At 45.0% G+C, this 16,639-nt stretch overlaps 1 protein-coding gene across 1 annotated transcript in view; it reads left to right on the top strand.

Moving 5' to 3' along the window:
- Positions 1 to 16,639, top strand: part of grid2 (glutamate receptor, ionotropic, delta 2) — an 858,176-nt gene that overhangs the window by 766,592 nt on the left and 74,945 nt on the right. The window lies entirely within an intron of this gene.

The following is a 16,639-nucleotide window of genomic DNA, read 5'->3' as shown; positions in this document are numbered from 1 at the left end:
TACTGGATCAAGAGCAAAGCAAACAAAACTGACCTTCCTTTCCTGAGAATTCCATTAAAGTAAAAGTAATGTTTGTATTAAGCCCAAAACATACACTTACTCCCAATTGTGCTACTTTGTAATGCCTATTTTGCCTGAGCACGTTTGTGGATTGTTTAAGAAAGGATGGATGCACAGATACGAATATTTTTAATAACATTATTGTTGCCTTTTTTTAAATGTATATTTCTCCCATATGTTTTGAATGATTTGATCTTCACTCAATCTTTTTCCAAATACTGTTTATTAGACAAGAATAGAACAGTTTTGATGCTGGCGCAGGAACGGATGCCGGAATAGAGAGATTCAAACAGAGATCACATTATTGAGTATCCATTATAACTCCCATCAACAGGAATCCTTTTTAGAATAGAAGGAACTTAAACATTACTTATTCACAGCACATGCCCTTATTTTTTATGAAGCAGAATTTGCAGAGAACTGATGCATCCTTCTGAAAATTAAATCTACTGAAATGTGTTCCTTCTGACATATATTGCGTTGCTTGTAATAAACCATTTCTCCTATAAAAGAGAGGGTTTGCATTTATTCAACGTGTTTGCAGAGGATTTTCTGGCCACGCTCACCCCAAAGTTGGAAAGTCCCTTCCGAGGTCAGCAGACCTTTGCATGGTCCGTGTCCCACCTGCTACGATTCCTGTGGTGGACGGGATGGGAAAATTCTGTCCTTTAAGTTTATTTATTTAGCGTCATAAGTACACTTACATTAACACTGGAATTAAGTTACTGTGAAAATCCCTCAGTCGCCACACTCCAGCGCCTGTTTGGGTACACTGAGGGAAAATTTAGCACGGCCAATGCACCTAACCAGCACGTCTTTCAGGCTGTGGGAGGAAACCCATGCAGAGACGGGGAGAACGTGCAGACTCCACACAGACAGTGACCCGAGCCGGGAATCGAACCCGGATCCCTGGCGCTGTGAGGGATCCCTGGCGCTAACCACTGTACCATTGTGATGTCCATATATTTTGAAGTTTATTTGTTAGTGTCACAGGTAGGCTTACATTAACACTGCAATGAAGTTACTGTGAAAATCCCCGAGTCACCATACTCCGGCACCTGCTCGGGTACACTGAGGAAGAATTTAGCACAGCCAATGCATCTAATCAGCTCGTCTTTCGGACTAAGAGAGGAAACGGGAGGAAACCCATGCAGAGATGGGGAGAACGTGCAGATTCCACACAGACAGTGACCCAAGCTGGGAATCGAACCCAGGTCCCTGGCGCTGTGAGGCAGCAGTGCTAATCACCGTACCATTGTGTCTTCCACAGCCTCAGGAGCTCAAAGGGCTTTACAACCAATGAAGTAATTTTGAAGTATTATTATGTCAGACTGCGTGACATCCATTTGCACACAGCTAGCTCCCACAAACAGCAATGTGATAATGACCAGATTTGTTTTAATGATGTTGATTGAGGAATAAATGTTGGCTAGGATACCAGGGGTAACCTGCTCTGCTTTGGAATAGGGCCGGGGGGTTATTACATCTGCCTGAACGAACAGACCGCACCCTTTAGAATCTCATCCAAAATCTGGATGATTAAGAAACATGACTTGGCTGGTATCATGGTTTATCATTTAGCGTCCTGCTGCATTTATATTAAACACCTTCCTGAAGCCAAAGTTTTGGACATTAGAATGCTACAAAACCTAGCTCATGAACACCAATAAATGATGGTCAAAAAGGTCTATTCATTTCAACAATCAGCTTCCTGTTCAGCATTGTAGAATCATAGAATCGTTACAGTGCACAAGGAGGCCATTCGGCCCATCAAGTCTGTACCGATCACAAACCCACCCAACCCCTATTCCCGCAACCCCACACATTTACCCGGCTAATCCCCCTGACGCTAGGGTCAATTTAGCATGGCCAATCAACCTAACCCACGCACCATTGGACTGTGGGAGGAAACCGGAGTACCCGGAGGAAACCCACAGAGACATGGGGAGAACATGCAAACTCCACACAGACAGTGACCCGAGGCTGGAATTGAACTTGGGACCCTGGTGCTGTGAGGCTGCAGTGCTAACCACTGCGCCACCATTGTGACCAATGACATTGGAGTTGAAGGGTTTATATTGTCTTCTAAAACTGGAATTGCTGGCAACTTTCACTCATGTCCGGAAGCCTCGCTCACCTTGCAACAATCTCACCTCGAGGATCCAGAACCAAGGTTAGGCCAAGCTGATAGGATAACCAGCTTTTCTCTGATGTAAGAATCCTACCTGAGGTTGGCTTGGCAAATGACACAATGACAGGTAGGAAAGAAGAAGACCTATGGAGTTTGCAGACGGATATTGATAGGTTGAGCGAGTGGCCAGAAATCTGGCAAATGGAGTATAATGTGGGAAAATGTGGAGTTGTTCACTTTGGCAGGAAGAATAGAAAGCAGAGTATTATTTAAATGGAGAACGACTGCAAAATGCCAAGGTGCAGAGGGACCTAACTGTTCTAGTATGGAGGTGCAGTATGCAATCGAGAAAGCTAATGGAATGCTATCCATTATAATGGGAGGAATTGAATATAAAAGTAAGGGTGTTATGCTTCAGTTATACAGGGTATTGGTGTGACTGCATCCCGAATATTGTGCAGTTTTGGTCTCCTTACTTAAGGAAGGATGTAAATGCGTTGGAGGCAGTTCAGATGAGGTTTACTGGGTCAATACCTGGAATGGGTAGCTTGTCTTATGAGGATAGATTGGAAAAGCTCAGCTTATTTCCACTGGAGTTTAGAAGAGTGATTGGTAACTTGATTGTAGGATATAAGATCCTGAACGGTCTCGACAAGGTGGACGTGGAAAGGATGTTTCCTCTTGTGGGTGAGTCCAGAACTAGGGGGCGCTGTTTTAAAAACAGGGGTCACCCATATAGGACAGATGTGATTTTTTTTCTCTCAGAGGGTTGTGCGACTTTGGAACTCTGCCTCAGAAGGCGGTAGAAGCGGGGTGACTGAATATTTTTAAGGCAGAGGTAGATAGATTCTTGTTAGATGAGAGACTCAAAGCTCATTGGGGTAGAAGGAAACGTGTTCCTCAACACAAACAAATCCGCCATCATCTTATTGAATGGTGGAGCAGGCTCAGGGGGCCGAATGGCCTACTCCTGCTCCTATTTTGTATCTAAAATTCCCCGCACACAACTTCTCTAACAGTGACAGGCACGGTGGCACAGTGGTTAACACTGCTGCCTCATAGTGCCAGGGACCCGGGTTCGATTCCCAGCGTGGGTCACAGTGTGGAGTTTGCACGTTCTCCCCGTGTCTGCGTGGGTTTCCTCCGGGTGCCCCGGTTTCCTCCCACAGTCTGAAAGACGTGCTGGTTAGGGTGCATTGACCTGAACAGGTGCTGGAGTGTGGCTTCTAGGGGAATTTCACAGTAACTTCATTGCAGTGTTACTGTAATCCTTACTTTTTACTAATAAAACAACTTTATTGCCGCCCTTTGCAAGATGGCGGCAAAGGTTTAAGGAAATTGCAGCCACTGTGTGCCTACTCAAAAAAGAATCCTATACTAACATAATGCCCGGACTCTGCGATTTCTTTAAACAAACCCGCGGGGGTATTTGTGAGAAACTGCAGTGTTTGTACTGAGTTAGAGGCTGATACATCAGCATCCATCTGCAGTAGACTTGATAATTGTCCTTCAGGATGAGCGGAATTCAATCAGTAAATACCTGCTCTAGGATAGAATGAATCTCTGTGTCAGAGTACTTGGTTCTTGCTGACTATCACAGTTCAGAAGAGACAATTCATCTTCCTTTCTCGCCATAATTTTTTTCTCCGTAATCAATTTTATACGGAGTTAAGAATTGAGCCAAACTGGCTACATCTGCGTGATAGATTCTGAATCTTTATGAGGTGAATGTTCATCTTTAGTGTTCCTGACAGAGATCTTTCCTCAGATGAATGCAGATTCCATTTATTTTGAGCGTCGGCACAGAAAGCTCAATGTTTGATGAGAACAGACTTTGGATTCTTTTGCTTGACACAATGTTCGAATTACCCGTTTAGTATGGCAAGGTTTTCATCAGAGGTTGTTCAATGCTTTTACGATTTGCCACAGAAACATCAAGCTATTCGATGAGGTCATGTGGGATGGGATATGTGACCCCCCCCCCCCCCCTCACTTCACCTTGTCACCTGACAATCTAACCCCTCAATTAATCCATTTATTTAATTCTTGGGACGTGGGTGTTATTGGCAAAGTCAGCATGTATTACCAACTCCCAAGTTTCCCCTGAGAGATTGGCGGTGAACGTTCTTCGAAAATGTTCTGAATGACAAAAAAGGGACCCCCCCCCCATCCCCACCTCCCCAACGTGCTTAAGAGTTCCAGGGGTGACGTGGTGACACAGTGGTTAGCACTGCTGCCTCACAGCGCCAGGGACCCAGGTTCGATTCCCGGCCTTGAGTCACTGTCTGAAGTCCGCACGTTCTCCCCATGTCTGCTTGGGTTTCCTCCGGGTGCTCCTGTTTCCTCCCACAGTCCGAAAGACGTGCTGGTTAGGTGCACTGGCTATGCTAAATTCTCCCTCAGTGTACCCGAACAGGCACTGGAGTGTGGCGACTCGGGGATTTTCACAGTAACCTCATTGCAGTCTAAATCATAGAATCCTACAGTGCAGAAGGAGGCCATTCGGCCCATCGAGTCTGCATTGACCACAATCCCATCCAGGCCCTATACCCATAACTCCATGCATTTACCATAACTAGTCCCCCTGACACTAATGAGCAATTTAACATGGCGAGCGCACCTAACCAGCACATCTTTCGACTGTGGGAGGAAACCCACGCAGACATGAGGAGAATGTGCAAACTCCACACAGACAGTGACCCAAGCCGGGAATCGAACCCGGGTCCCTGGCGTTGTGAGGGGTAGCAGTGCTAGCCACTGTGCTGCCCAAGTCCCAAGTCACAGGCTTCATGAAAACCTACCTGTGACAATAATAAATAAGCTCGAAAGGGTTTTCACTCAGAGACAATGGAGAAATGGTGATATGTTTCCAAACCTGCATGGATGTGATTTTGAGAGAAACCTGCAGGGAGCGGTGTTCCAATGTACTTGCAGCCCTTGCCATCTTTGATGGTGGAGACCGCAGGCTTGGCAAATCCAATTTGCATTTATTCCTAATTTTCCCATTTACACTGCGTCAATTGCTTGGATCTGGAGTTTGCATTAAAGACTGTTGTTGGACATAATCTAAATAAGGACACCAAGATTGAAGGCGACAACTGGAGATGTATGCAAAGTAACGGGAGCATGAATTAAAATTTTATACATTGTGTCTAGACGATTCCATGCCACATCCATGTAATGCCCGTGATGATAAAAGACTTGGACATGTCTAATGCAGGCGGATGTTAAAAACAAGAGTCGAGAAATTCTGCAGCACCATTATACTCATGAAAGTGCTGTGGCGCAGAGGATTACCCCATTATTTTCTTTAGAAAAGTACAGCATAGGAACAGGCCTTTTGGCCCTCCAGCCTGTGCCAATCATGATGCCTGCCTGCACTAAAACCGTATGCACTTACAGAATCCGTATCCTTCCATTCCCATCCTATTCATGTATTTGTCTAGTTGCCCCTTAAATGCTCCTATCGTACCTGCTCCCACCACCTCCCCGGGCAGCACGTTCCAGACATTCACCACCCTCTGTGTAAAAAACTTGCCTCGCACATCTCCTCTAAACTTTTCCCCATGCACCTTAAACCTATTTCCCCAAGTACTTGACTTTTCCACCCTGGGAACAAGCTTCTGACTATCCGCTCTGTCCATGCCCCTCATAATCTTGTCAGGTCACCTATCAGGTCACCCCTCAACCTTCGTCATTCCAGTGAGAACAAACCAACCTCTCCTCATGGCTAATACCCTCCAGGTTTTGAGCAGCCATTAACCCTCTCCTAAATGCCAGGGATGGAGTCAATTTATTACCCTTGGGGAGAGGTGGAACTTGGGTTGTGTTAGCCAAAGACAGAGGCCCAAATCAGCAACTAGCTATATTTATTTCCCCTCCACCACTATAGCAGCCATCATTTCTCTTCCCGAGGTAAAGAGGAGATGCAGAAGAGATAATGAACCTTCTGGAAATGATTGCCTTTGGATTTTCAGGCTCCCACCACAGCACTTTCCAAACCCACAACCTCTACCAAGCCAAGGGCAGCAGACACATGAGAACATCACCACCCACAAGTTCCCCTCCAAGCCACTCACCATCCTGACTTGGAAATATATCGCCACTCCTTCATTGACATTGGGTCAAAGAAGCAAAAGTCCCTCCCTAACAGCGCTGTGGATGCACATACACCACATGAACTGCAGGGGTTCAAAAAGATGGCTCATCAACACCTTCTCAAGGTCAATTAGGAACGAGTAACAAATACTGGCTTCACCAGCAATTCCCACATCTCAAGAAGAATTTTTATTTTTAAATGGCCCCATTGTGGTCCCCAATCCACATTGAGGTAAGGGCATAAAATGTGGCAATGGAAAGTCACCCAGTTTAATTTTGGTGCTCAGATGAGCGAGGTGAACTGTATCTGGCCTTTTTTTCCCCCCACTTTGGAAAATTCTTACTCATCAGGATAGCTGAAGCAAAATGAAAGAGTCAGTGATTTTTTTTTGCCAGCTGCTTTGACATTAAAAGCTTGCTGGAAATCAGAAGTCCAGGGCCTGAGGGAATTGAACTACGTGGCTGTCAGACCACATCAGACACTGAGGAGGAATCAAACTGGACTGTTCTTCGGATGTCTCTCTGGCACCTAGTCGACTCGAGCAAGGTCTATTCTGAGAGTTTGGCAGATTGTACACACGGCCAGCGCTGCAGTGACAGGGGACATCAGCACCCTTTTTCTCTCCATCAATTCTGTCTGGATACGCAGCAGGTTATCAGTGGAATGAGCGTCTTTTGATACGAAAGCTCCTCCTGCTGCGAATGCAAAAGTATCTCTGGCAGCACGGCTAAACGTGAAAAACACTCGAGTCGACATGGGTGGATATTTTTATTTCCCCAATTAGCACTCTCAGCACAGAGCTCTGCGTGACCGGGAGCACAAAACCCTGGAGGTCAGCACAGCCTGCGTGACTTTCCATTGCTAAATTTTATGCCCTTACCTCAAACGTGGAGAGTCTCATGTTTTGAATGTTAATGGATCATCCCGTTTCTTGTGGGACCTGACATCACATGAAAACCAAAAGCACAAGGACACAAGTAGTTTGAATTAAAGTGGGTCTGCAGTTACGTACGCCCTCTCTTGACCTTGCAGTACATCCCAAAGGGCTTTGTGGCCGATTAATTATTTTTTGAAGTGTAATCGTTGTTGTAATATAGAAAAGTGGCGGCCAATTTGTACACAGCAAGATCCCACAAACAGTGGTTTGAGTCGTTTGATTAGGGGCAGCACGGTGGCACAGTGGGTTAGCACTGCTGCCTCACAGCGCCAGGGACCCGGGTTCAATTCCGGCCTTGTGTCACTGTCTGTGTGGAGTTTTGCACATTCTCCCCATGTCTGCGTGGATTTCCTCCGGGTGCTCCGGTTTCCTCCCACACTCCAAAGATGTGCGGGTTATGTGGATTGGCCATGCTAAATTGCCCTTTAGTGTCAGGGGGACTAGCTAGGGTAAATGTGTGGGGTTACGGGGATAGGGCCTGGGTGGGATTGTTGTTGGTGGAGGCTCGATGGGCCGAATGGCTTCTTTCTGCACTGTAGGGATTCTATGATTCTTCTATGAAAGGGCCAGGTAATTTGTTTTAGTCATGCTGGTTAAAGGATAAATGTTAGCTAGGGCACCAGGCAGAAGGTGGGAATTAAAATGTTAGTGGGAGCCTGGATTGTATTCTTAGGTGGAGTGTGGCTGTGAAGCACCTAGAGATAGGCCTGAGGGCGTGAACTTACTTCATAACTACAGACTGACACCCTATTCAATATCTATCCCAATTTCTATGTCAATTGATGACAATTGTGATAAAACAAATCAGGAGAGATGTGAAACGTAAGCTGTTTTGTTATTGCCCATTTTACACACACACACAAAGTCAATATTCCTCTCCGTGTACATCAACTAGTATCACACTGGTGGTGTGCTGTGTGTCCCAGTTGTTACCATCCCGGTTGATGTTACTACTGGACTGGAAGATCCCAGAATGGATCCCTGGCACAAAAGATCGTAACTATTACTTTTGTTAGAGAACGTCACAGGAATGCCAATTAGCTTTTAATAACAGCAAAAGCCATTTATTACATATGAAATGTTTGACTATAATATGATATTCCTTCACTCCCACTTATCTTCATAAAATACACGGATGTTAAGGATGACACTGGTTGCACAATATACCTTGTTCTATAATGGTCTCAATAAACACATAGTCCCTTTACGCCCACAGGTTGGCCATAGTCAGATACTCCATTCCGAAACCAAATGGCAAATGCTACTCAATAGATCCCTGCACAATAGGAACACAGTTTGAACTGAAACCAAAACCCCCACACATACAAGCACCTTTTTCTAACATGAATTTAGCTGGGGTTTTACTCTTCTTTCACAGAAACACAAGACTAAACTCATTATATCTCTATCTTATTTCTAATATTTAATAATACAAATATAGATCACTTAAAACTACCTGCTTTCCTGACACAGTTTACTCTGAACAATGTAAAGGGAGATTTCCTTGTTTTATCGGTATAGAATAGAGAGAGAAAAAACACAAAGAATATCCTCACAATGGTTACCGCTGTGAAATATTTCGTAGATTCATAGAATGTTACAGCACAGAGGGAGGCTATTCAGCCCATCATGTGTATGCTGGCCATCTGGAGGAGCAATTGACTCACCTGCCTTTTCCTTATAGGCCTGCACATTCTTCCTTTTCAGATGGTGATCTGATTCTCTTTTGTAAGCCTGAATTGATCCTATTTCCACCACACTCTCAGGCAGTGTATCCAGATCCTAACCACTTGCTGCATAACAAAATGTTTTCCTCATGGTGCCATTGCTTCTTTTGCCAATTACATTTAATCTGTGCCCTCGGGTTCTTGTTCCATCTACCAGTGGGAACAGTTTCTGCCATCCAGCCCTGTCTAGACCCCTCATGATTTTGACCACGTCTATCGAATCTCCTCTCATCCTTCTATTCTCCAAGACGACCAATCTCAACATCTCCAGTCTCTCGACGCACTGAACCTCCTCGGCCGAGGAACCATTCTTGGGAATCTTTCCCATGCTCTCTCAAATGTCTTCACATCTTTCCTCATGTATGAACCAGGATTTACCCTCCCACCAGTGGTGGGTGAAATCACGGGCAGGACAGGAAAATTTGGACGGAGTCCAGTTTTCCACTCTGCCCATGACGATGCCCACCACTGATGGGACTGGAAAATCTTGCCAATGGTGCCCAGAACAGAACGCCAATGTTTACTCCATAATAATACAATGTTCAACATTGCACCCATTAGTGTCTCCAACAAAAACTCTTTCCTTGTGTAGCTTCTTGGTACATCTTTCAACATGAACAATTCTGCATAAAAGCAAGTTGTCTTTGTCAATTTTAGAGTGGGCTAGAACTTTTTGGAGCTGATTATCTTTATTTTATTCTTCAAAGGGGTGTGAATGTCGCTGGCTGGCCAGCATTTGGTACCCATCCCTAATTGCCCTTGAACTGAGTGGTTTGCCGGGCCACTTCAGAAGGCAGTTAAGAGTCAACCACATTGCTGTGGGTCTGGAGTCACATTTATACTAGACCAGATAATGAGGTGGCACGGTGGCACAGTGATTAGCGCTGCTGCCTCACAACACCAGGGTCCCAGGTTCAATTCCGGGCCTCAGGTCACCGTCTGTGTGGAGCTTGTACATTCTCCCCCTGTCTGCCAGGGTTTTCTCCGAATGCTCCGGTTTCCTCCTACACTCTAATGATGTGCGGGTTAGGTTGATAGGCCATGCTAAATTGACCCTAGTGTCGGGGCGATTAGCAGAGTAAATGTGTGGGGTTGTGGGAATAGGGCCTGGGTGGGATTGTGATCGGTTCAGACTCGATGGGCTGAAGGGCCTCCTTCTGTACTGTAGGGATTCTATGACAGCAGACTTCCTTCCCTACAGGACATTGGTGGAACAGATAGTTTTTAATGAGAATCCATTAGTTCAATGGTCATTAACACGGAGAACATTAGTTTATTAAAAAAAAATTAATTCAAATTCTACCTACTGCCAAAGTGGAATTTGAACCTGTGACCCTATTGCATTCCCAGACCAGTCACCTACCACTATGCCGCCATCTTTTTCCATTTGTTGGAAACATCCCTGCACCATTCAGTTCAAAGCAAAAACTTTGTCCACAAAGTTGTGGAAAGTGAAAAGCTGATAATGGCTCGGAGAGGCAAATTGGGCATCTGGGACCTGTGCAAGCATTAGGGTATCTACTTAACCAATCAGATATAAATAAGAAATAAACAGTGGACTGAGAAGGGGTCAGAGAAGTGAATTCAAAATGAAGTCAAGCAAAGAAAGGGAAATAAAGAGCAGGAAAGAAAGATTGGATTAAGAAGGAGAGCAAAAAGACACAGAAAAGCAAAGTATGTTTAGAAATTGCAAACTTTAAAATTTGATACCTACAAAATTTACTTGAAATGTTCTAAACTTGAAGGAATGAGACTCCACACTTGTAACAGTTAATTTTTAGTGTCAGAATGTTTGACTAACTATTAACCACATCATTAAAAGTGTATTGTCCTGAAGTTGCTGACGCATCTATCCATGTAATAACTGTGAGCGTCATTAGTCTTGCTGATATTTTGGCAACACGCTATGACCTAAAATCGCTCCAATGTTTCAACCAAAGCATTTACTTGATTAGCACTTCCATTACCGGAAACTGTTAGTTGCTCTGTTTCAGACTTTTCACCGAATGCTGAATGGATTGATAAATATCGCAGGTCACCAACTCCCCGCAAAACAACAGACAACATTTCATTGGCAGGACACCAAGTAGGTCATTTCCAGCCTGTCCTGAGTTCTAAAACATGTCACCTATGAAGGAACTAAAGCCCACAGCTGAGCCTTTCCTCTCTCCCATCCACAGTGACATTTTAAGAGAGTGAAGGAGGGTGTAATCACTTAGTACTGCAAAAAACACCATGGTAGAATCTGTCAACAGTCGCTCATTCTGTGTGAAGGTCCTTTACATTGCCACCAAAACAGAAAAACTATTGTTGCAGTCCCGCTCAGAAAAAAATAAATGCAGCTCAATAATGTTAAACAGCCTCTACAGTTTATGTCACTCCTGTTGCTCAAAAGGCTTCTCTCTACAATTCCACAGCTGGCAACAGTTTACGATCATGTCATAAACTTTAACTGCAACTTCAGTGGGAGATAAGTCAGAGACACAGTGCAAGAGGTTTCTTTATCACGAGGGTTTCCGCATGGGCAAGATACTTGGAAGATGCTCAACACTGGTTCAGTAACTTGTCCACTGCAGCTATGCACCCCCCTCCCATAGAACCATAGAAAAGTTATAGCACAGAAGGAGGCCATTCGGCCCACCTTGTTTGTGCCAAACTAAGGACACGCAGGTGCCTTTTCTAATCCCACCTTCCTGCACCCGGCCCATAGCCCTGAAGCCATAGTGGGTAGCACAGCAGCACAGTGGCTAGCACTGCTGCCTCACAACGCCAGGTACATGGGTTCGATTCCAGCCTTGGGTGACAGCTTGTGTGGAGTTTGCACGTTCTCCCTGTTTCCGTATTAATTTCGGGTAGAATGGTGGTACAATGGTTAGCACTGCTGCCTCACAGGGCCAGGGACCTGGGTTTGATTCCCAGCTTGGGTCACTCTCTGTGTGGAGCATGCATGTTCTCCCCAGGTCTGCATGGATTTACTCCGGGTGCTCCGGTTTCCTCCCACAGCCCAAAGATGTGCGGGTTAGGTGATTGGCCATCCAAAATTGACTCTTAGTATAAGGGGGACTAGCTAGGGTAAATGCATGGGGCTATTGGGATAGGGCCTGGGTGAGATTATGGTCCGTGCAGACTCGATGGGCCGAATGACCTCCTTCTGCACTGTAGGATTCTATGATTCTATAAACTTACAGCACTTAAGGTGCAGTTCAAGGTACTTTTTAAAAGACTTTCGGATCTCTGCCTCCACCACCAACTCAGACAGCGAATTCCAGACACCCACCACCCTCTGTGTAAAGAAGTTCTTCCTCATGTCCCCTCTATACTACTGCCACTTATGTTGAATCTATGCCCCCAGTTCTAGAATTCTCCGCCAAGAGAAACAATGCTATCCTTCCATTCTATATCTTCCCCCCGTAATTTTGTCCACCTCAATCAAGTCACCCCACAGCCTTCTTTGTTCCAAGGAAAAATGACCCCAACCTTTCCAATCTCCCAAACAAATAGGTTTCAGATCGACTCAACATATCGTTCAATTTATCGTGAGAAATGTCATTTGAGATCAATTAGTTTGAAAACTAATATCACGGCAAATTAACTCTGAACATAAATTAACGGTTTGCAAATTAAAAGATACATGAATTCTGTTTCGACAAGATGCTGCTATTTTATTAATTGAGCAGTGTTCATCATATGCCTTCATCAAAATTAATGTGCATTGAATTTCTAAATAATTAAGTAGCGCTTGCCATTTATTTAAATTAAACGAGAAACTATGTTGTTTGAAATGCCAGATATCATAGCGACAGGATCTCATTAACATTTGGAATGTGCACGTTTTCAAAGGAGTTGATTATGGTTTTTGACCAAAATAAGCTTGATTCATTCTTTCTCAGATTGTCTCCCTGAGAACTGAAGTAAATATGCCAAATTTATTGAGATTTGTCTACAGTTTAGTTAAACGAGTGCTTGCATTAATCCGTTGGGGGTTGTTGGTTGACCTGGGCATTCATACACTCAGAATGAAGGTCGATGTCATGCCATGATAGCCCTGGGAGGGGTCGGGGCCAATGAGGTCGGGTAGCCATGGGAGGGATCAGGGGCTCATAAAATCCCCACAGTGCAGAAGGAGGCCATTCAGACCATTGAGTCTGCACCGACAACAATCCCACCCAGGCCCTATTCCCGTAATCCCACTTGTTTACGCTGCTAATCCCCCTGACACTCAGGGGCAATTTACCATGGCCAATCAACCTACCCAGCACGTCTTGCGGACTGTGGGAGGAAATCAGAGCACCCAGAGGAAACCCACGCAGACACGGGGAGAACGTGCAAACTCCACGTAGACAGTGACCCGAGGCTGGATATGAACTCGAGTCCCTGGCGCTGTGAGGCAGCAGTGTTAACCACTGTGCCGAGTTCCGGCTATTGAGGGAGCCATCGTGTTATTCCATGGCCTTGTGTTTGCAGCTTTAGGAGACGCATACTTTGCGTAACAATCTTTTTAAAAATTGCATGGATTTATGTGACCAGAGAAGCATTTGAATGCACATGAACAAAAGTTGGTTACTTCTCGTCTGCATCAAGGGGGAAGTTAGACAAGAATTTGAGGGGGGTGGGGGGGGGGGGGGGGGAGAATAGAGGGTTGCGAAGGTAGATTTAGATGAGGAAAGATAAGATTTAAGTTTATTGATCAGTGTCACAAATAAGCTTACGTTAAAAATCCACCACACTCCAGCGCCTGTTCGGTTACACTGAGGGAGAATTTAGCCTGGCCAATGCACCTAACCAGCCCGTCTTTCAGACCGAGGGAGGAAACCGGAGCACCCGGAGAAAACCCACGCAGAGAATGTGCAGACAGTGACCCAAGCCAGGAATCAAACCCAGATCCATGGCGCTGTGAGGCAGTAGTGCTAACCATTGTGCCACCGTGCCACCCTATGGAATGACAGAGGATGGGAGTAGGCTCGAGTGGAGCATAAACACCAGCACGAACTGGCTGGGTCGAATGTTACCGGGAACTCCAGGACAATCCTGGAATGTTGGCAGCGTTACGTATGGAGCATCAGCACTTTGGTAATTAACATGTCTCAATCACATGATGCGGAGAAGGATGTTACAAGGTTACAGTTTATAATCATGAAATTGGCAAATATTTTTCTTGCGATCCTAATCAGAGGCCATTTGACATGGGAGGCAACAGTCAGACAAGTCAGTTGTGGTTGTACTGGATCAGAAATGGCCTCATTAACTCACTAAACCAGTGCATAATTTGACAATGAGGAAACATTTAGTTCTTTTATTGAGAGTCAGTCTCCAGGAATACAATTTAACAATGAATTTCAATCAATTGGCTTCAGTCTCATTTCATAAGCCTCCATCTAATTGAACGCGTTACATGTAATGACATCTGCTATCTTCGTGATGTTTTCATTTTAATTGCTCCCTGTTTCAAGTATATAATTTAATGTGAAAACATTTGGGAGAAATGTTGCATGTTTCGCCCATTATTCATTTTGTAAAATAAAACGGAAATGGCCGTAAAGCCATCCTTTACTCAGTTATCTAATTACAATTCACTCGCATCCCTTATGTATCGTTAGCTTTTCAAACCAACTGCTCTGTGCTTCATAAATATCCCCCCCCCCCCCCCCCCCATTATTTCAAATCTATGGGTTAATTCTGTCCAATCTCCACAGACGTTTTAAAAGATAGCGCCATCTTAGCTCAAAGCACTGAAAATTATTCATAGCTCAGAAGGTCAATTAGCCCATTGTGGTCACGCCAGTCCTTTGAGAGAGATTCTTCAATTAGCCTCGCTCCCCTACTCTTTCCCCATAACCCTGAAAATTGCTCCTGTGAAACTTGTAGCTAATTTGCATTTTGAACATGTTTCACAAATAACGAACAGTGAACAGACGGTTTAAATAAAATCCAAAAAGACGAACAGAGAGTTGAAATGCTTTAGTGAGGAAGTGATGATTCGGTTGTGCAGAGCCTTGGGTCACCTCCCATCTGGAGTACTGCATTGAGTTTTGGGTACCACACCTCTGGAAATTTCATAGAATAGAATCATAGAATCCCTACAGTGCAGAAGGAAGCCATCCGGCCCATCGAGTCTGCACCAACCACAATCCCACCCATGCTCTATTTCCCACATATGTACCCTGCCCCTGACACTAGGGTTAATTTTAGCATGGCCAATCAACCTCACCCGTACATAAGACCATAAGGCGATAAGACATAGGAGCAGAATTAGGTCACTCGGCCCATCGAGTCTGCTCCGCCATTCAATCATGACTGATTTTTTTTCTCATCCCCATTCTCCTGCCTTTTCCCCATAACCCCTGGACCCCTTATCAATCAAGAGCCTATCAATCTCTATCTTAAAGACACTTAATGACCTGGCCTCCACAACCTTCTGTGGCAAAGAGTTCCACAGATTCACCGCTCTCTGGCTGAAGAAATTCCTCCTCATCTCTGTTTTAAAGGATTGTCCCTTTAGCCTGAGGTTGTGCCCTCTGGTTCTATCTTTGGACTGTGAGAGGAAACCGGAGCACCCGGAGGAAACCCATGCAGACACGGGGAGAATGTGCAAACCCCACACAGACAGTGACCTGAGGCCGGAAATGAACCCGGGTCCCTGGCGCTTTGAGGTGCTTTGCCGGGTTCAATTCAAACTGGTGCCACCCAATTATAATGGCCGTTGAGGGCTGACAGCCCAGTTCACCAGAATTATACCAGGGCCTAGCCTCTAAATTATGGGGACAGATTGTCTAAGCTTGGCATGTACTGTACTGCATTTGGAACTTAGATGGGTCTACAATTAACTAATTGTTCATCATTTCTGAATTTCTGCTTCATTTTCGATTTTTAAGTGAACCTTCATTGAATCTTAGACAATGCGAATGCTGGAATCTGAAACAAAAACAGAAACTGCTGGAAAATCTTGGCAGGTCTTACAGCATCTGTGAAGAGAGAATCGAGCTAACGTTTCGAGTCTGGATGACCCTTCAAGTCAGACCTGCTGAGGTTTTCCTGCACTTTCTGTTTTTGCTTCATTGCATCTTACTTTGTAGACATTGGTCTAAATTTTACGCTCCTCCCACCACCCACGCTCCCACATCGGGTGCAGAATATAATGTTGCAGCTACAGGCAGGGTGAAGAGAAAGATCAGCTTAATACATGGTTGAATGGTTTAAAAGTCTGATGACGGCAGGGAAGAAGCTTGTAACGACTTTAGTTGCGGTGGGCCTGTTAGAATATGAACTCCCTGATTAAGGGCCAAATTGATGAGCCAATCAGGGAGCCTCTTGCTTTGTATTTAACCAGGCGTGTCAGTTCCTCTGGGACTCCGAGTGGAGACTGCCAACTGAAGGCGCTCTGTATGCTGTTGTCAGACTTGTAAATAAGGGGATTTTGGTGAAGGGACTTCTGCCTCTGAGAACTTATTACAAAGCTGTTCTTGAGTCAGTTGGTACGTGATCTCAGACTATTGGATCTTTTTCCTGACGGAAGAAGGTGGAAGAGAATATGTCCGGGGTGCATGGGGTCCTTGATTATGCTGGCTGCTTTTCCCGAGGCAGACGGAGTCAATGGATGGGAGGCTGGTTCGTATGATGGACTGGGCTACGTTCACAACCCTTTGTAGTTTCTTGCGGTCTTGGTCAGAGCAGGTGGAATAAGTCTG

This window comes from Mustelus asterias, chromosome 1, assembly GCF_964213995.1.
Source record: "Mustelus asterias chromosome 1, sMusAst1.hap1.1, whole genome shotgun sequence".
NCBI classification, from domain to species: domain Eukaryota; kingdom Metazoa; phylum Chordata; class Chondrichthyes; order Carcharhiniformes; family Triakidae; genus Mustelus; species Mustelus asterias.
The sequence above is the reverse complement of the archived record's forward strand: the minus strand, read 5'-3'. Positions and strand labels throughout refer to the sequence as shown.